The sequence below is a fragment of the Oryctolagus cuniculus genome, chromosome 19 (assembly GCF_051225735.1).
Source record: "Oryctolagus cuniculus isolate XC-2025 breed Fujian yellow rabbit chromosome 19, ASM5122573v1, whole genome shotgun sequence".
Lineage (NCBI taxonomy): Eukaryota > Metazoa > Chordata > Mammalia > Lagomorpha > Leporidae > Oryctolagus > Oryctolagus cuniculus.
In genome coordinates, this window is record NC_142885.1 from 17113190 (window position 1) to 17133575 (window position 20386).

The 20386-nt window shown below is 62.0% G+C and overlaps 1 protein-coding gene across 4 annotated transcripts in view; it reads right to left on the minus strand.

Moving 5' to 3' along the window:
* Positions 1-19578, minus strand: part of GTF2IRD1 (GTF2I repeat domain containing 1) — a 93501-nt gene extending 73923 nt beyond the window's left edge. For all 4 annotated transcript variants that reach the window (XR_016226364.1, XM_070064515.2, XM_051835434.3 and 1 more), the window contains exon 1: positions 19440-19578. The gene's annotated coding sequence lies outside the window, so the exon portion shown is untranslated. The remainder of the gene's footprint in view (positions 1-19439) is intronic.
* Between the last annotated feature and the right edge of the window lie 808 nt (positions 19579-20386).

Consider the following 20386-nt stretch of genomic DNA (forward strand, 5'->3'; position numbering starts at 1 on the left):
AGAGGTAACAGGAGCTGCTGTTACGGTGCGGAGTGGAGGCCGGATGCCGTCCACCTAGGGGACACCCGGCAGGATCGCGTGCTGGCCTACGGGGGGCCCCGAGCGGGGCCCGGGCACCAGCAGTCCCAGAACTTGGGGACAGTCCAGGCTGGAGACTGCAGCAGACGGGGGCGGGGCAGAGCCGTGTGACCCACTGGGAGGGGATCCCAAGGAGTTGGCGGTGCCGGGAGCGACTCCAGGGTCAAGTGGGCACTGGTGTGTGCATGGGGCACAGAGAGAAGGCTGGGAGGGAGGGGGCTGAGCCGCTGATCCTGGGATGCCCCAGGCCCATCTGTGGCCAGTGCATGATGGGGGGGAGGGGTCTGGAGGGAGAAATGGGGTGGGGGGAGCTGAGGAAAAGGCTTTGGGGAGCTCAGGTATTCAAGGAGGAAAGGGAAGAGGTGCTGGTGGAGGAGGTCAGAGGTCAGGGAGGAGGCAGGTGGCCAAGGCGCCTTGGGGGAACACTAGGAGCCGCGGGGTGGAAGCAGGGGAGCCAGGGCAGCCAGGGAGGGGAGGCCTGGTGGGAGAGGGGTGCAAACCAGGTTTCCCGGGTCCTCCCCTCGGCATGCAGGACACTCCTGCACAGTGGACACTGAGTGCTGTCTGCATATGTGCACCCAGAAGCTCCTCTGTCAATCCAGGAGGACAATATAGGACTCCACCCCCCGGCCCTGGGCAGGGCCAGCTTTCTTCCCACCTGGCAGGCAGGCCCAGGCAGCTGGAGGTCCTCCCAGGCCCCCCAGAACAGAAGCACAGGGGAGCAAGGGTTCTGTGGAACTAGCTGCTGTCTCTCCCTATAAAAACCTCAGACGGCACCAGGTATACAGCAGGCGCTCTGATGAGCCAGGCATGCAAATGCCATGGACTGTCCTCACACAAACCAACGGTCACGCCGCCACTAGGTGGTGTGATGTCACGGGGCCACCGTGGCACACGTGGCCTGTGGTGGTCCCAAGTGTCACCGTGCAGGCGGGGCTGTCCCTGGTGGGTAAAGGGACAAGGGGTGGTGGGGCGGTGGGAGGGAGATGCTTGGCCAGGCTCCACCCCCCCTCTTCCTGGTGGAGACCTTCCCACAAGCACCTGCAACCCTGCCACGCCCACACCTGGCTGGGCTGGTATCCCCCCCCCCCCAGCAGGAGGAGGAAGACAGAAATGCATGGGGTGGGAGGCGGGCGAAGCTGGGTTCAACTCCCCACCCAGCTGTCAGCAGCTGGTGACCCTGGCAAGAAGCCCAAACCTTCTCAGCCTTGGCTGTGGTTCCCGGGATCCGGCGCCATGGAGGCCGCCTCCGTCCCAGCCCCGCTTCCAATCCAGCTCCCTGCTGATGCTCACCCTGGGCAGCAGTGGCGATGGTTCACATCCTTGGGTCCCTGCCACCCATGTGGTTCTGGGCTCCTGGCTTCAGCCTGGCTGCTGTGGACATCTGAGGAGTGAACCAGTGGATGGAAGACCTCTCTGTGTTTCTGTCTATCTCCTTCCTTTTTTTTTTTTTAAAGGATTTATTATTTATTTGAAAGGCAGATTTACAGATAGGCAGAGGCAGAGAGAGAGGTCTTTGATCCGCTGGTTCACTCCTCAGATGGCCGCAACGGCTGAAGCTGCACCGATCCAAAGCCAGGAGCCAGGATCTCCTTCTGGGTCTCCCATGTGGGTGCAGGGGCCCAAGGACTTGGGCCATGTTCCTCTGCTTTCCCAGGCCATAGCAGAGAGCTGGATCGGAAGTGGAGCAGCCAGGACTCGAACCGGCACCCATACAGGATGCTGGCACTGCAGGTGGCGGCTTTACCCACTATGCCACAGTACCAGTCCCCTCTCTGACTTGTAAACAAATAAAAATGAATTTATTTGAAGGGAGGGTTGCAGAGAAAGATCCATCGTCTGCTGGTTCAGTCTACAGATGGCCGCAACAGCCATGGTGGGCCAGGCTGAAGCCAGGAGCCAGGAGCTTCCTCCGGGTCTCCCACACAGGTGACAGGGGCCCAAGCACTTGGACCATCACCTGCTGCTTTCTCAGGCGCATCAGCAGGGAGCTGGACTGGAAGTGGAGCAGCCAGGACTCAAACCTGGTGCCCACAGGGGATGCTGGCAACAACCCACTCCGCCACGGTGCTGGCCCCAATTAATGCTTTAAAAGTGGCACTAATTCCCTTGCTCTCAGCAGAGCAAAGACCCTACACGTGAACATATGAGCAGTGCCTGGTACAGGGCCTGGAGACCCTACGTGCTCGTTAACTAAAGGGACAGTCAGTAGCATCACCCTGAGGTCCACGCTTAGGGGCTCCCAATGTCATCTTTGCCACCCCCACCCCCATGCAGAGGGATCCTGGGTAGGAAATGCATTCAGTTGGCATCAGGGACCCCTGGCACCAGGCCCCTCCTCCCCCCCACCAACTCCCAGTTCTGACTGATCCCTGGGCTCAATACTTGTTCTCTCTCACTAGGCGTCTGCGTAGCCTGGGGGCTGGGTGTCAGGGAGGGAGGCGCGTGGAGGCACACCAAGCCCAGCTCCCAAGGGCCTTTCACCAGCGGTAAACAGGCTTCCCGGAAAAGCTAGGAAGCAGCACCAGGCTCTCTCCTGTCGGGCATAGGCTGGGCAGAAGGCAGCCCCTGGCTCATGGGTGACCCTAACCCCGGGGTGCTGGTTCCCGCCTACCCCTGCCCCCACAACCTCTGAGTCCCCAGGGGTAGAGGGCAGGATCAGATCAGATGCCACCCTCAATCTCTGCACCAGGAACTTGGACCAGCAGTTGGTAGGGGAGCCTTGTCCCAACCCAGTCCGTAACATTCATCCAGGTCACCTTAGCCTGTCCCCTTCCTGACTTTCGGGCCATGCCCAGGCCCTGCCAGCCCCTGACACCCTCCAACCGGTCACCTCCTGTCCTAGGACCCTCTCCTCCTGTCTCCCCATCTCAGGGACCCCAAGCCCGCACACCCACCTGCTGGGGGCCTGTGGGACTCGGCCAACCACACAGCATCTCCCCTGCACCTGCAGTGACCCAGCCCTGAAGCTGGAGGTGAGTCAGGGGCGGTCCTGCCCCCAGGCCCCTGGCCAGGGAGAGGGAAGTTCACGTTTAATTTTTGTGATCCTGGGCACCATCAGCTCCTCCGCCAGGGGTGACTGGAATCTGTGTGTGTGGGGGGGTGACTCCCAAGGCCAGATGGGGGTCTGGAGCGGGAGTTTGGACAAGGGTTCGGAGGCAGGAGTGGGGCTCCAACAGAATCCCCACAGCTCAGGGGTGGAAGTGGCAGACATGGACCGGAAACCAGGCCACCAAGGACATGGCGCCAGCCCCTCCTCCTCGGGGACCGGGACTCTCACCAGCACCAGACATCCGATGACCCATTTTCCAGATAGGAACACAGATGCTTGGGGATTCAGCGACTTCCTCAGCCACGCACAGATCTGTTGCGGGCCAGGAATGTGACCGGACAGGAAAGAGCAGACCATGGGGCGCAGCAAGGCTCCGCCCCCTGGCAGGTGGCCGGGCATCAGGAGAGCAGACCGGGCACCTGCAGCTCAGGTCCTGAGGGCGGGCACAGCGTCTGTGTGTGTGTGTGTGTGTGGACACGTGCACATACACACACCACGCACCGTCCCCCGACCCAGCTGATGCCCACACCCTGCGAGGGAGGCAGGTTGGGGTTGGGGGGATGGGAGGGGGTTGGGGGCGGTACGGGACACCTGAGGCCCAGTGTGCAGGTGACCTGTCCCACAACACAGGACCCCGGAGGCTTTCAGCTCTCACGCACGCGCAGGGGCACACTCGGGCTCACGCAGACTCAAACAGACCCCTTCTCCCTTCCGCCCCCACCTGCGGGAGGGCAGCATGGCCACCTGCACCCACTTGCATGGCCAGGGGCTCCCTGGAGGCTCAGTTGGCTGCTGTGACGGCACAGATGGGCGCCTTCCCTGCCGACCCCCAGCCCACACCCCTTGCCTCCCACAGAGGCCAACGGTCTCAGAAGCTGACCCAGGGCCATGGTCCCTGGGAGATCTGGGCCCAGCTGCCTCCTCCTCACCCGGAGCTATATGACACGGGGGGCCCCTGGCCCTGCTTCAATACAGGGACAGGTGACCCAACGCCCTGCCCTGCCTCTTGTCTGGAGCAGAGGCAGGAGGTGAGAGTGGTGGATGAGACGGCTGAGCCGGGTACCCCGTTCCCCGGGACCATGGGTACATCACTGCCATCCACTGTGCGCAGGTGACGGCTGACGACACGCCCACAGCAGCCCTGGCGCACAAGGGCGCCCTCCCTCCCCAGAAGGCGGCCCCGGGCACAGCTCCACCGAGGACTACACTGCCCAGACGGGAACCTCACACACAGATATTAGTAGATTGGCTGGCAGCTCTCATCAGGCTCGTTACTCCAATGGTGTCCTTTCAGCCTCCCAGGCGGACAGCGGGGGGCCTCCCAGCTGGGGTAGCGGTGATACCTGGGCTTCCTGGGGAGCATCGGGGGCCCCGACACCAACCTAGATCCCCGACACTTCACTTTCTGATCCAACGACAAGGCTGCTGGCTCGGGAAAGTGCCGTGCAAATGGCCAAGGTCATGGGTTTTCCGGGGGGGGTGGTGGAGGGAGCTATGGAGACAGCACACACTGAACGGGGACTGCCACAGAGACCCCAGACCCTGGGCCCCTCGATGGCAGCAGCTGACACAGGTCCCTGGTTCATGGCCAGCAGGCAACCTCGAGCTGCCGCCTCGCTGACCAGCGCTCAGCGGCTCCAACGATGACAAGGGCAAGGTGGCACAGACCCAGCAATGAATGGTGGAGAAAACCCTAAGGGAGGTTTCGCTGCAGAAGTTCAAAGTCCAGGCTGGGTTTTCTTTTTTCTTTTTTTTTTTTTTTAAATGATTGGGAGGCAGAAAGAAAGGCCTTTCAGCCACTGGTTCACTCTCCAAATGCCCACAATGACTCAAGGCGGAACCAGGCAGGAGCCAGGACTGGAGAATTCAATCCGGGTCTCCCACGTGGGCGGCAGGGGCCCGAGCACCTGCTGCCTCCCAGGGCGGGAGTGAACAGGGAGTTGGAGCCAGGACCAGCGCCAGGACTTGATCCCAGGCATTCCTGTCCGGACTGTTGGGTATCCACCGCCAGGCTGAACATCCACGGCCGGGATTCGAACCGGCATGCCTATGGGATGCTGGCACTGCAGGCGGCGGCTTTACCCGCTACGCCACAGCACCAACACTCACCTATGCCCCACCTTGCACAAATTTTCTTTTTTAAGTTGTCAAAATTCTACAGACAACTCTTTAAAAAAACAAAGAATTATTTCATTTCTTTGAAAGGAGTTACAGAGGTAGAGTCAGAGAGAGGTCTTCCATCCGCTGGTTCACTCCCCAAATGATCGCAACGGCCAGAGCTGAGCCGATCCGAAATCAGGAGCCAGGAGATTCTTCCAGGTCTCCCACACAGGTGCAGGGGCCCAAGGACCTGGGCCATCTTCTACTGCCTTCCCAGGCCACAGCAGAAAGCTGGATCGGAAGAGGAGCAGCCAGGACTTGAACTGGTGCCCACTTGGGATGCCGGCACTGCAGGCTGGGGCTCCAAACCACAACTCTTAGTAGTTGCCAGGGCCTGGGGTAAGGAGGGGGAGGAAGAGACCCCTGACGAGGGGCACACCTCTGTGATCACGGAAACCTACCGAGCAGGGCCAGTGTGGTGGCGCAGCGGTTAAACCGCCACCTGTCACAGTGGTGTCTCGTATCCAAGCGCTGGTACAAGTTCTGGCTCCTCTGCTTCCGATCCGGCTCCCTGTTCATGCTTCACCCCGGGAGGGCAGCAGGTGACGGCCCACGTGCTTGACCCCTGCCACCTGCGTGGGAGACCCCAAAGGAGTTCCTGGGCTCTGGCTTTGGCCTGACCCAGCTCTGGCTGCTGTAGGTATCTGGGGAATGAATCAGAAGATGGAAGATCAATCTCTCTCTCTCTCCCTCTCCTCTGTGACTCTACCTTTCAAATAAGCAAATAAAAAAAATTTTAAAGATTTTATTTATTTATTTGAGAGGCAGAATTATAGACAGTGAGAGGGAGAGACAGAGAGAAAGGTCTTCCAAATACTGGTTCACTCCCCCAAATGGCCACAGTGCCTGGAGCTGAGCCGATACAAAGTCAGGAGCCAGGAGCTTCTTCCGGGTCTCCCACGTGGGTGCAGGGGCCCAAGCACTTGGGCCATCTTCTACTGCTTTCCCAGGCCACAGCAGAGAGCTGGAAGGGAAGAGGAGCAGCCGGGACTAGAACTGGTACCCATATGGGATGCTGGCACCGCAGGCAGAGGATTAACCTACTGCACCACAGTGCTGGCCCCAATAAATAAATCTCAAAATAAAAAAAAGAGAAATCAATAGAATAGCATACTTTGAAATGGTGAGTCTTGGGGGCCAGCGCTGTGGTATAGCAGGTGGAGCTGCCGCCTACAAGGCGGGCATCCCATATGGGCGCCAGTTCAAGTCCCAGCTGCTCCACTTCCCATCCAGCTCCCTGCTAATGCACACCTGGAAGAGCAGAGGAGGACAGACCAAGTCCTTGGGCCCCTGCACCCGCGTGGGAGACCTGGATGAAGCTCCTGGCTCCTGGCTTCAGATTGGTGCAGCTCTGGCCATTGCAGCCATTTGGAGAGTGAACAAGCAGATGGAAGACCTCTCTCTCTCTCTCTCTCTCTCTCTCTCTCTCTGCCGCTCTGTAACTCTGCCTTTTAAATAAATAAATAAATCTTTTTTGGAAAAAGAATACTAATGAATAAATAAGCAGCTGCCCAGTGGGTTTTCCAGAAATGGCCGTATCATCTTACATTCCCGCTGGCCGAGGACGACAGCTCCAGCCCGGGCCCGCTTCCAAAGGCGAGACGGCTTGCAGCTCACGCCGGCTCAGGAGGCAACATCTCGGACAGGAACGGACAAGCCCTGGGCTGCAGGCCTCATGGGCACCGCAGGGTGGACACAGGCTGGAGGAGGGGTGGGAGGTGGCTCCCCTCCACAAAGTGGGGACCCCACCAGGCCCCGGTGTGTGGACTGCTGATCCGGCTCCCTGCTAACACGCACCCTGGGCAGCAGCAAGTGATGGCTCAAGTGCCTGGGTCCCTGCCACCCACGTGGGAGACCTAGACAGAGCTCCCTGCTCCTGGCTTTAGCTTGTTCCAACCCTAGCGATGGCAGGCGTCTGGGGAGTGACCCAAAGGAGAGAAGCTCTGTCTCCATCTCTCTGCCATTCAAACGGAATGAAAACAAGCGTATCAATTCAGACAAAAACGCAGCAGCTCTGAAATCAGCTGGTGATGAATACGGCACAATTTTGTGCACAGGGGCGCAAAGAACCCTGGGCTACAACGTGTCTACCTCTGAAAATACCAAAAATGCACCGGGCCCAGGGCTGTGGCTCAGCGGCTTAAACCGCTGCCCGTGACGCCAGCACCCTCTATCAGCGCACCAGTTCAAGTCCCGGCTGCTCCGCTTCCAGTCCGGCTCCCTGCTAATGCACCTGGGAAGGCAGCAGAAGACGGTCCAAGTGTCCTCTGCCACCCACATGGGAGACCTGGATGTCATTCCAGGCTCCTGGCTTCAGAACGGCCCAGCTCTGGCCATGGGGGCCATCCGGGGGAGTGAACCAGCAGATAGAAGATCTCTGTCTTTTTCCACCCCCTCCCCCTCTCTGTCACTCTGCTTTTGAAATAAATAAAAATACATTTTTTTTTATTTTGACAGGCAGAGTGGACAGTGAGAGAGAGAGACAGAGAGAAAGGTCTTCCTTTGCCGTTGGTTCACCCTCTAATGGCAGCCGCGGCCGGCGCACTGCGGCCGACGCACTGCGCTGATCCGATGGCAGGAGCCAGGTGCTTCTCCTGGTCTCCCATGGGGTGCAGGGCCCAAGCACTTGGGCCATCCTCCACTGCACTCCCGGGCCACAGCAGAGAGCTGGCCTGGAAGAGGGGCAACCGGGACAGAATCCGGCGCCCCGACCGGGACTAGAACCCAGTGTGCCGGTGCTGCAAGGCGGAGGATTAGCCTAGTGAGCCGTGGCGCCGGCCCAATAAAAATACATCTTAAAAAAAAGGAAGAAACGCATTGACTATGCCTTACCTCCTGCACCTCACGGCCTGGCCCCACCCCCTGACACGCACTCAGCACACTCCAGTTTGCCTGCATTTGGGCCAGAATCACCCAACACCCAGCCTCTTACATGACAAAGCCCCTGTCAACCTCCCTCCCATGTCACGGACTAAACACGGCGCTGGACACCGACAGCCCAGGGGCCGCCCCGCCCAGGAAAAGGTCCCAGTGCAAGCTGCCAGCACAGTGTCACGGGTGGCCTCCCCACCGTCCCAAAGCCGAGTAAGACTCCGAGTAAGTGGGCCCCCTCGCAGCCGGGGGCCCTCGGGGCACAGGACAACCCTGGATCGGACACTTCAAGGAAATCGTTTGAAAACAAACTCCCCAGAAACAAACCAACCAAAAAAGGAACCACCAGCCTCCAGTACGCTAGGGAGAAAACCGGGGCCCCAAAGAAGATGGGGCTAAGCACCCCCCCACCCTGGCTTCTCACTGCCCACCCACAGGCTCCTCCCGGTGAGGAATAAATAACCCCTTTGTCTCAGCCTCCACGCAGCCGGAGCCAAAGCACACGGGGCCCTCGCTGCCGATGGCTACGGGGTACCGGACAGGGGCTGCTGCTGGGGATCCAGCTACACATCCAGTCACCCGGCACGGCCGCCATACCCGGAGGGCCACCCGTGTGTGCACACACACACACGCGTGTGTGACTGCACACACACGTGTGTGTGTCAACACTCTGTGCTCCACACAAGTCCTTTCCGCATACAGAGACAGCAACGGCTCTGCCATCACCCCCGCCCCCCCCCGCAGCCTCCCCCATCATGCTCCAGGAACCACAGCCAGGCTGGCAGGAGAGGCCGCCGGGGTGGGGGTGAGGGGCGGATGGGGCAAGGCAGCAAGGGTTAGAACGCGTGCACACCCCAAAATGTGTCGCCCCGGCTTGTTTCTGATGCACCTGACAAGGATGTCCTGGAGGTTCACTCCGTGCCTGGGGGGCTGGCAGTATGGCCCAGCAGGTTAAAGAGGTTAAAGCCGTCTGCCTGTGCCATCGGCATCCCACAGGGGCGCTGGTTCACACCCCAGCTGCTCCACTTACGAACCAGCTCCCTCCTGATGGCCTGGGAAAGCAGTAGAAGACAGCCCAGGTGATTGGGCTCCTGCACCCACGTGGGAGACCCAGAAGAAGCTCCTGGCTCCGGGTCAGCGCAGCCACTTGGGGAGTGAACCAGCAGATGGAAGACCTCTCTCAGCAAGGTGGCTGGGACAGATGTCCACGCTGAGACCTTGAGAATGTGCATTCGCCCAGGGAGAGGGACAAGGCGCATTAAGCATGCTTCCAGGAGCAGCAGGACGGGGACGCGGGCTATTAGCTGGCCCCCCAAGGAGCAGGCAGGACTGCTGTGCTGGGCCTGTCGCTCCCCAAGGAGCAGCGAGAAGCCCAGGGAAGGAGGCGATGGGATTCCTCCCCGGGACCAGGCACGGCAGCCCAGCCTGTGCCCACGGCGCGTGCGGCCACTTCCGAAGCAGGGTGCTGGCTTGGCCACGCGTGCCCTGGCACTTCCCGATGCTGGGCCTGGGATTACACTGCTGCCCGCCCTCCCCCCCCAGAAGACTATGCCCCTGTGTCCAAGTCCACCCACCCTGCAGAGACGCCACCTCTCCTGGGGCTTCCCTGGGTGGCATCTGACCTCTTCTTCTCCCAGGTGGGCTGCCTAGCACCTGGCCTGTGGGGCTGCGGGTGGACAGGCCGAGGGGCCCAGCCAGCTGCAGGTTCTCCAAGCTGGTGGGGCAGAGGGAAAGCACAGGACAGGGGGCTGTGGGGCTCAGTTCCTCTCTGCGGTCACCACCATCCCCCCAACTGAACACGGGGATCTTTCCCAACAACCCTGGAAACAAAAAACAATCCTCGCCCCAGCGAGGCTCAGAGAGGGGCGGTCACCTGCCTGAGGCCACACAGCAGCTCAGTGGTCAAGGTGGGACTTGAACTTACGTCCGTCTGGCCCTGGTGGCTCCACTGCCCGCCCTGAGGCAGCCCGGGGAGCCTCATCCAAGGAGGGGGAGCCCCTGGCCTCTGACTCAGGGATGTGCTGAGAACAGCATCATGGGGAGCCGCGGGCCACAGATCAAAGGAGAGGATGTGGTTTGCCCGCCTGCCCGGAAGCCTGCACCCCCAGCTGGAGCCAGGGTGTACACAGGGAACAAGGGCACCCCCCCACACACACACCAAGGGCCCCACACTCCCAGCCTGGGCCTCCTGCTAGAAGCTCCCACACCTGAAAAACCAGCTCCTGGATAAACACGAGAGCGACAGCAGGCTGGCCCAATCACAAGACCCCCCAAGAGCCGCCAGGACCACCCTGGAGCTCCAGGGAGCCACCCAGGAGCACCCAAGGGCCAGGGCCGTCCCAGGCCTCCCGCTGAGTGCCAGCCCCCCAGGGGTCCAGCCTTGGAGGTCTTCAGGGGTGGGAGGGTGGAGGGCAGGCAGGGGAAAGAGACAACCTCACAAACAAAGTCAGACCCTACCCCCAAATCTCTCAAGACATGGGTGCCTGCCACATTAATCCCCCAGGGGGAGCCACGATCCCTGGGAAACCACCAAGCTCCTGGCCAGCGCCCCTTCCACTCACGATGCCCACCCGGCGGCCCTGCCGAGTGCTTCCTACCGCCCCCCAAGTCTGGATGGGCAGACGGAGGCGGCGTCGGCTCAGCACACCGAGCGGGCTGGCAGCTTCTGCGGCCAGTGAGACTTTAGTGCTGGCCACACGGGCGTTCGGGAGAATGACCCCCGTGCACCCAGGGCGGACCCTGGGTGGCGGCAGCGGACCCCACGGGTTTGGCCGACAGTAATTTCACTTCAAGCCCACTCAGGTCAGGCTGATAACAGAGGCCCTGACTTGGGGCGGGCGGTTGGTGCAGTGGTTAACGCGTTGCTCCCATACCACAGAGTCTGGGTCCAAGTCCCAGCTCCTGTTGATGTGCACCCTGGGAGGCAGCAAGGGATATGGCTCAACACCCGGGTCCCTGCCACCTGCGTGGGAGGCCTGGTTGGAGCTCCTGGTGCCTGGCTCTGGCCTGGCCCAGCCCATCTGGGGAGTGAACCACCAGATGGAAGACCTCTCTCTGTCTCTGTCACTCTTTGCCTTTTGAATAATGGGGGGTGGCCCTGTTCTGACTCAAATGGGTGGAACCACCCTACCTCCTACCCCTCAGGGGACCCATTTTTAAGAGGAAGGAACCAGGGGCTGGTGCTGTGGCACAGTGGATTAAAGCCCCAGCCTGCAGCACCAGCATCTCATATGGGCACCGGTTCGACTCCTGGCTGCTCCACTTCTGATCCAGCTCCCTGCTGGTGTGCCTGGGAAAGCAGTGGGAGATGGCCCAAGTGCTTGGGCCCCTGCGCCCCCATGGGAGACCCAGAGGAAGCTTCTGGCTCCTGGCTCCAGATCGGTGCAGCTCCGGCCATTGTGGCCATTTGGGGAGTGAAACAGCAGATAAAAGCCCTTTCTCTCTCTCTGTCTCTACCTCTCTCTGTAACTCTTTCAAATAAATTAAATAAATCTTAAAAAAAAAAAAAAAAAAAAAAAAGAGGAATGAACCAAAGCTCACCCACCACAGCTGTGCAGCCCTGTTCTCAGGGACCCTGCCTCACCCTCCTGTCTGCAGCATCAGCCTCACCACCCTCCTGCCCCCACCCCGGAAGGAACCCTGGCCTTGAACTAGGAATAATGAGGGATTCCTACCCGCAGCTAAACAGCTGCAGCAGTGGCGACAAGAGACACGGGGCCAGGGACATCCCCTCCCCCCACACGCACCCATGGGGCGCAGGTACCTAGGGATGGGCAAGGGCAGGCAGCTCTCCTCCCCCTGCCCCGCCTCGCCCTCAAGCCCCAGCTGTCCGGGGGCCCAGCATCAATCACACGGGAGCCCACCTGGAGGGCGGTGGGTGGGATGGGGTGGGGGAGGCCCCGCGGGCGGCAGCAGGCAGGTGTAATTTCATCACAGGGCTCAGCGTAGGCGTCACCAGAAACCCTGGATGAAATTCCAGTTCTGAAGTCAGAGACGTGCGGCTCTCCCCGGTCAGGGTCAGCTCTCGGGGGTGGGGTGGGGGTGGGGGTGGGGAGGGAAGGGTGCAGGCCGCAGGCACCGCAAAGATGGGGGGATGGCCAGAGGAGAAAGTCACCCCTCTTCTCTACCTGGGTGGCGGGGGGTGGGCAGCAGGCAGATTTGCTGAGGCTATATTGAGAGGACAGAGGCTGGAGGTTGGTCTGTGGCTTGTTTGCTCTGTGGACGACTCCTCTGCACCCCAAAAGGAGCAGGCGGGACCCCAACGCCTGGGAGAAGCCCTTTAAGGGGCAGGATGAGGAAGCCAGGCGCGGAGGCTGCTGGCCACGTGGCTCCGTTTACGTGATGCACTGGGAGTGCAAAGCCACCAAGACACAAAACAGATCAGGAGCAGCCGGGGCTGGGGCCAGGGCAGGGGCTGGGGCCAGGGCAGGGGACGGGGCCAGGGCAGGGGACGGGCTGCGCAGGATCTCGGGGGGGGGGGGGGGGGAGACGACTCTGTGTGTGTGTGTGTGTGTGTGTGTGTGTGTGAGAGAGAGAGAGAGAGAGAGAGAGAGATCGCTCGATGAAAGATTTCAAAAGGCTTGCAGGGAGAAAAATGGAATTAAAAGCAGCTTACGTTGGTGGCAGGTGCTCGGTGTGGCGGTGGAGTCACCGCCTGTGACGCCTGCGTCCCCGGCTCATCCACTTCCAATCCACCTCCCTGCTAGCACACACCCTGTGAGGCAGCGAGTGACGATGGCTGGGGCACACGCGTCCCTGCCACCCATGGGGGAGACCCGGATGGAGTTCTGGGCTCCCGGCTTCCACCTGGCCCAGCCCTGGTTGTGGCCTGGGCATCTGGAGAGTGAGGCGGCAGGAGAAAGAGCTCTGTCTCCCAAATAAAATGAAAGTGAATTTAAAAAAAATTTTTTAAACTGTATTTTTAAGTTGATGTTGGTGCAAAACATTTTTTTGAAATCATGTATGAGAGTTCTTCAAAAAGTCCACAGTGTTAAAAAATTGTGTGTGGATGTCAAAATTTCTGCACCAAAAACTTATTTAAAAAAAAATATTTTTTAACATATTTATTTGAAAGGCAGAGAGACAGAGAAAGGAAAGCTTCCATCTGCTGGTTCCCTCCCCAAAGGCTTTTAACAGCCAGGGCTGGGCCAGGCCAAAGCCAGGAGCCTGGAACTCCATCTGGGTCTCCCACGCGGGTGGCAGGGGCCCAAGTGCTTAGACCCTCACCACTGCCTCCCAGGGTCCATGCCAGGCGCTCTGAGGGGTAGCTCAGCTGTCAGCCCAGACGCCCATGCCCCTCCTCCCCTAGCCCCGTAGTGCGCGCGCACTAAGCAACGTTCCACACGGAGACCCCTCCTGCCTCGACAACCTGGGGTGGACGCCAGCACCCCGCGAAACCCTTAGCTGTGGTGGCCTTGCGTTTCTCATGGGCTGCTTGAGTGACAAGCAGACAGGCCGAGCCCCTAAAATGCACCTTGCAGCACCATGAGACCCTGGCCCATCCTGGTCCGGCTCTCTCTCAAAGCTGCCAAAGGGAGACGCCCCAGCTACAGGCACAGGAGAGGGAGGCCCCAGCTGCCCCACCTCCGGCTTCCCCCCCTTTCCTCTCCATACCTGCGTGGGGGCCCCTCATGTACCCACACCATATCACCAAGACTCCCCAGCCACAGCCATCGTGGGGTCCGGGGCAAGTCAGGGGTCGCAACCCCCTGTCACGTTCCAGGAAACTGTCCAGACTCCAGCGAGGGGTCCAGGCGACCCCGCACCTCACTTCCCAGCTGCACCCCTCACCCAGGGACCGCGGCACAGGTGCTGGGCGGGGGTGGGGGGCGCGGAGCAGGATGCCGAGGCACAGGCACTTCCCGGCCACCTGCGTTGGTTCAGACGTCTATTGTGAGGTTTTGAGGACCAGGTGGGCCCTTTAAGAGGTGACAAGGGTCATGTGTGGTCATGAGGCTGGGGCCCTAGGATGGCGCTAGAGGCTTTATAAGGAGATGGGAGTAGTGGCTGCCACCGTCGCCAGGCGATGCCCCCTACAGCATTCCTGCAGCAAGATCACCCTCACCTAATGCCACCCTCGATCAGAACCCCCAGGGCCTGACTGAATGAACCTTCCTTGTGTATAAACTGTACTCGGAGCAGCAGAAAAGGGGCTAAGCCACAGAAACGTACACTTGCCCTGCACCCAGCCCAGGGGCGGCCCCTCCAGCCCATGACTGCCCCAGGGCACAGGTTCCTGGTGCCTTGGAAGGGGGCATCAGAGGGTCGGCGCTGTGGCGTAGCGGGTAAGGCCACGGGAGGGATGCCGGTATCCTATATGGGCACCGGTTCGAGTCCCGGCTGCTCTACTTTTGATCCAGCTCCCTGCTGTGGCCTGGGAAAGCTGCGGGAAGGTGGTCCAAGTGCTTGGGTCCCTGCACCTGCATGGGAGACCTGAAAGAAGCTCCTGGCTTCGGCCTGGCCCAGCCCTGGCCACTATGGGACATCTGAGGAGTGAACCAGTGGATAGAAGACCTTTGTCTCTCTGTAACTCTGGCTTTCAAATAAATAAACAAATCTTAAAAAGGAAGGAAGGAAGGAAGGAAGGAAGGAAGGAAGGAAGGAAGGAAGGAAGGGAGGGAGGGAGGGAGGGAGGGAGAGAGGGAGGGAGGGAGGCCGGCCTCAGAGAAACCACCCCCAGCGCTTGGGCTGCCTCTGCAAGCCCTGCTGGGAAGTCCTACTTTGGTGCCTAATGAGGTGTTTCCAGCAACCCCCATCCTCTCGACAGCTCTTTCTTTTCAATTTTTACTTATTTCTTTTTAATTTTCATCTACCCAACAGGTCGACCAAAGGGGACAGAAGGAGAGATTGCCCGTCCACTGGTTCCCTCCCCAAATGTCCACAACAGTCACAGACTGGGCCAGGCCGACGCCAGGAGCTGGAAACGCCATCCGGGTCTCCCACGTGGACGGCAGGGACCCACGCACTGGAGTCACCACCATTGGGCTCCCAGGGTGCGCGGCCGCAGGGGGGCCCCACGTGAACCCCGACACTGCGACAGGGGACACGGCCCCGCTGCTCCTCTCCACACCTGCTGACACGGCACATTGTGCACACTGGCACTAAACGCCCTGAAAATGAGGGCTCCCCACGCTGGGTGCCATGACTCGAAGCCCCAGCATCTTGGCACTAAGAGGGCAGAGACTTCGTGTAACTGAGGAGTCGGCAGGCGGGGGCCTTGGGAAGTGAGGAGACTGGGTCAGTACCACGCAGCTCCCACAACAGCCTCCTGGTGGCTTTATACACACCCGTTCCCACCAAGACGGGGTGTGGCTCCGGGGGGGCCCCTTGCCACAGCCTGCACCCTGCTGCTTGGACTTTGCACCCACACGCACCTCCTGTCTTCATAAGGCAGCCTGCCTCGGCGACTTCGTTATAGTAACGCAAAGCGCCCGAGAACGCCGGGAAGCCCCAGGTGTCCCAGAGCCCTCCTGAACAACTACACCACCAGGCCCCGCAGGAAAGCTGGTCCCGTGGGCCACAGACCGGACAGAGCCTGAGCACCATACATCAGAGAACCGGGCCTCAGCTCTGTCTGAGCTACACTCGCTGCAGACCAACCCTGGCGCCTCAGAGTGAGCCGGGACCCCACCTGCAGACCCTCCTCGGCCCCCAACAGGCTCACTGCCCCAAGGGCAGCAGCTGGGGGCTTGCCAGATAAAACAGGAGACCCCACCCCCAAACAGGTGAACAGCAAGCAGGTTCTTGGTCTAAATCCTGCATTAGTCGCTGCTTATCTGAAACCCAAATGAATCTAAGCACTGGACACTCAAAGCAGGTGCTCCTAAGGGAGGGAGACAAGTGGACACACAAAGAGCCACAGGTCAGCCAGGCGCAGCTCCAGGTCAAGAGGATGGGCGCTTGGCCCGAGCCCCCTCAGCAGTCACCCCACGCCTGGCTATGGAGGATGTTGGTCAGCTTGCACCACACAAGGGCTCAGCCCCATGGCTGTCACCCCAGCCAGCCGTCACCCATGCACGCTGAGTCCAAAGTGACTATGCATCCACCCCGGGGGGCCCACGGTCATCGACGGTCCCAGCCAGACCTCCCTGAAAAGCAAGAGCAACCGGGGCGCCCAGCGAGGGAGCCGGGGCCTCACGGGGCAAGGCAAGGGCAGAGCCAAGGACCGGAGCCCGGAGCCCCCAGCCCTGCCCCTTGCAGCTCTGCCCTTCACCCTGGAGAAGCCATCAGACCCATGTGCACTTCCGCAAGGGAGGCCCAGAAGGCGCGGAAGGGGACGCAGGACAGGTGCGCTCTGGAGGGGAGTAGAATTGGGGACATCACAGACAGTGGGAGAAGCAGCACTGGCTCTCCACCCCCCCCCCCAACAGAGGCCAGGAGGTCCTCCCTCTGCCGTACCACACAACCCCGGGGCACCTGAGCCTGAGCGTAGCCAGGGGCACAGGGCCTGCGGGGAGGGGCCTCTGACCGTTTGAAGCCCCTCTTGCCTTACCCAGAAGCCTCTTGTGTTCTCCCTGCTCCCACCCCCTGACCACAGGTCCAACCTCATTGTCTCCTGGCCAGATGCATCTGGCTCCTCCCCTTCTCCCCAGAAACCCACCCCTGCCACCACCCACCTCTGCTCAGGGGATTCCCTGCCAGTCTCCCCAAGGGTCCCTGTTCCAGGAGGTTCCGCAGTATAACCTGGACTCAGCCTGGGATCCCAAGCCTTCCACCCAGGTCCTGCTCTGCCCCCGGTGTTGTGACTTCCCCTTTTCCCTGGGGATACCCGTCCAGGGCCCCATGGAGCCAGGAGCACACCCGGGCTGGTTACCTCAGGACCTGGTCGTGTTCCCGGCTGCCCAGCATTTAAAGGAGAGACGGCCACTGCTGGCTAAGAGTCACAGCACAGAGAGTGGCAAGACAGAGAAGACTGGGGGGGGCATACGCAGAGGGGGATCACATGGGCCCCCCCAGAGGCTCAAGAAAAGGCCCCAGGCCCCCCTACCATGGTGGGGAACCTGCTGCAGAGATGAGAACTTGGGACAAGACCACAGGCGCAGGGTTTTTCATTCATTCATTCATTCATTCATTCAGGCACACGGCTGGTCAACACGTGTTTGAGGAGCACGGTGCAACGGGAGAGATTCGTGAGCATCTGAGCTCCATTAGTGTTGGGAGGGAGGAAGGCAAGAATGCCAGGGACACACGAAGGGGTCACCTCGGCCAGTGCTCAGACCCTGGAGGAGGAGGGGAGAGACGTGGCCCCCTCCCCCTGCTGTCGCCGCCGCCCGCTGGGGAACAGCAGGGGTAAGGCATAGCCCGGTGCAGAGCAAGGCAGTTTAGGAACAGGGGTGAGACTGCAGGAGCCAATGACCGGGCCAACGATGCACCGGGTGACCAGACACCAGCCAGCCAGGGTAAGGACGAGCCACCCACGTGTGGTCTTCAGTCCCAAGGTCACGGCTCAGGACAGGAGGAGCCCAAGCAGGCCCCCACCACACCACGTCCCCCTGAGGTCTTCAGCTGGGGTCTCCCACTCTGAACCCCACTGAAGGGACAGCTACCTCGGAGGCCCGCAGGGTCACACCTGCCAAGCAAGAGCTGCGGCCGCACGGTCAGAGGGCCAGCCTGGCTCCCGGCACGGGAGACCGCCATAAGTGGATGGATGAAGACTGTGATGGGCACCCCACAGATAAAGGCCCCTGGTCCCAGCTTTGGAAGAATGACACTGATATGTGGGTTAAGTGGACCCCCATGATGCTGGCTCCCAGACCCACTTCTTCCCCCGTTCCAACAACCTGGCAGTGGTCCCCTGGGACCCTCTTGAGCGAGCATCGCCAATTTCTAGGTCACCCTCCAAGCGGGCTACAGCACAGGGCTCGGGCAGAAGCCTCCCACAATGCGATTCTGGTTGGGGGTTCAGAAACCCCAGGTCTGTCTTGGCCCACCCCATGCCCCTGAGCAGACAGAAGAGGTCAGAGTCTCTGTTACACCCTCCAGGGCCCCATCCAGGGTGGCTCATGACGGCCACCTGGCAGGTCCCCTCCTCGCTGCCCTGTGCCCAGCCCCTCCTTCTCGGAATAAATAATCAATAACCCTGCCCGCTCCCTCTGGGAATGACGCGGCTGAAATGAATGAGCTGCTCCCAGGCCAGTGCTGAGAGCAAGCCCGCCAGGGGAGTCCCAGGGCTGGAGGGGGCCGGGGGGCTCGGGCCACCACTCCCCTCTACTCTGAGCAGTCCCAGAACCATCCCCTCCAACCACAGCCACCCCAGGACAGCCCCACACCATCCTCCATCCCAGGGCCGGTGCGTCCCCCAAGTGCCCACCAGAGAGACCCCTCCAGGCCACACTCCCTCACTTCCGCCTCTGTACCCGGGCCCCAGGACTCTACCAGCCGCCAAGTGTGGACCCCAGGGGGCGTGGGGAGGCAGGCCAGGGCTCCAGCCTCCTCGGGCACCCACCAGGAGGACAGAACTCCCAGCAACGCGGTGGCCCCCTGAGCCTGCTGTCCGTCCCCCCAGGGGGCCCGGCAGAGGGTCCAAGCCACCATTTCCAGGGATTCCGGGCAGGACTGGTGGGAAAGTGGGCACTGAGGCCCCTGAAGCCCCCTCCTCTCCCTCCCTCCGCGTCTGCAGGAACTCAGGACCGCCCACAGACGGGGCACCCCCAACTTGGCCTTCCTAGACCCCTCGTGCCTGCGCCACTGTCACTGTCCCCGTCTCCTTCCCAGCTTCACCCAGTGGCCAGCAACCACCACTCCAGGCAGCGCCCTCCCGGGGCGGGGACCCCAACCTGGGAACCCAGGGCTGGGGCAGCCGCTGCCTGCGGAGGGACTCGGCCTTCGAGTAGGGGCCCAGCCCGGGCGGCGGCGGCGGCTGGGGGTGGGGGCCGGGGGCCGCGGCCTTCCCAGCCCCCTCGGCTCCCGCACCGGCGCCCGCCGCGGGCAGCACGACTGACCTCATTCGCCAACTGCAGCGGCCTCAGGCGCCGGCCCGGGGCGCCCCCCACCTCCGGAGGGGCCGGGGGGCTGACAGCTCCGGGCTCGCAAGCCGCTGCCGGCAGGTGGGGGGCGGCCGCCCCTCGCGTCCCCAGGCCCGAATTATAATCCCGGTCACGTGCCTCCTCTCCCCAAGCCCCCCCCCCCCCACCTACCCACATACACACACACACACCCCCAAGCCGGACCCGGATTCTGGAACACCTTGAGGGGGAGGGGCGGGCCCCGGTTTGGGGGGAGGGGGGTGCGGGGCGCAAGACGGGCCTCGGCGCCCGCCCCCCGCAAAAGTTTCTCCTACCTTGGAGGATCCCCAAGCGCTCCTGCCAGCGGCGCCCCGGCCCCGGCCCGCGGCCAGCACTCAGCCTCCCGCCGCTGCCTCCGCCTTAATTAATCCGCGAGAACGGGGACGGCGAGGCCGAGGCAGGCGAGCGGCGGCGGCGGCGCGGCGCGGGCTGGCGGGCGGGGAGGAGCGCGGGGGGCGGCGGGGCTCGGCCGGCCGGGGGGCGGCGCGCGGCGGCCCCCACCCCGGCGGCTGCGGCGGAGGGCGGGGCGCGGCGCGGGGAGCGCAGGCGAGAGCGGGCGCGCGGGAGGCTCTTTGTTCTGTAATCCCAGTAAGATTGCCAGCCATTCGCCCCGGCCCTAATCCCAGCCCCGCGCAACACCACCCTCCATTGGCTGCCATTTACATACGGGATTAGCCCGCCCGGCCCGCCCCGCGCCCCGCGCCCCGGCCTGGGCACCGCGGGGGGAGCGCGCCGCCGCCCCGCCCCCACCCCGCCTGGCCCCGCGGGCCGCGGGATTAGGGAGCCTGGGCACTCGCCCCCCTCTTCGGGGGGTCAAGGTCACTCGGTGGCTCCGGCTTGGAGAGGGGATGGGGGGCGGGGAAAGGCAGCGGAGGCCCACCGGTCATCCCGGCCTCCTAGCCCCGGTTCTTCTCCCAGGGTTTGGCCCAGGTCGCCTCTGTCTCTCTGAGGGATATGCCCACACCCAAGGTCGCAGCAGGTCCAAGTGCCCTCCCTTGTGGTGCCCTGGCCTGGTACCCTCCTCCGTTATACCCACACCCCCATATACGACAGGGGCCCTGCTGAATCCAGGTGCACATCCACTCCCATCCCCCCTGAATCCACACAGCCGCTCCCCCACAGGTGCTGCGAGCCCTGTGCCAGGTGTTTGCTAGGCTGGCCACCGCGGGGACGCGCACCCCAGGCAGGCCCCAACCCCAGGGAGTTCCTGGCCTAGATGCAG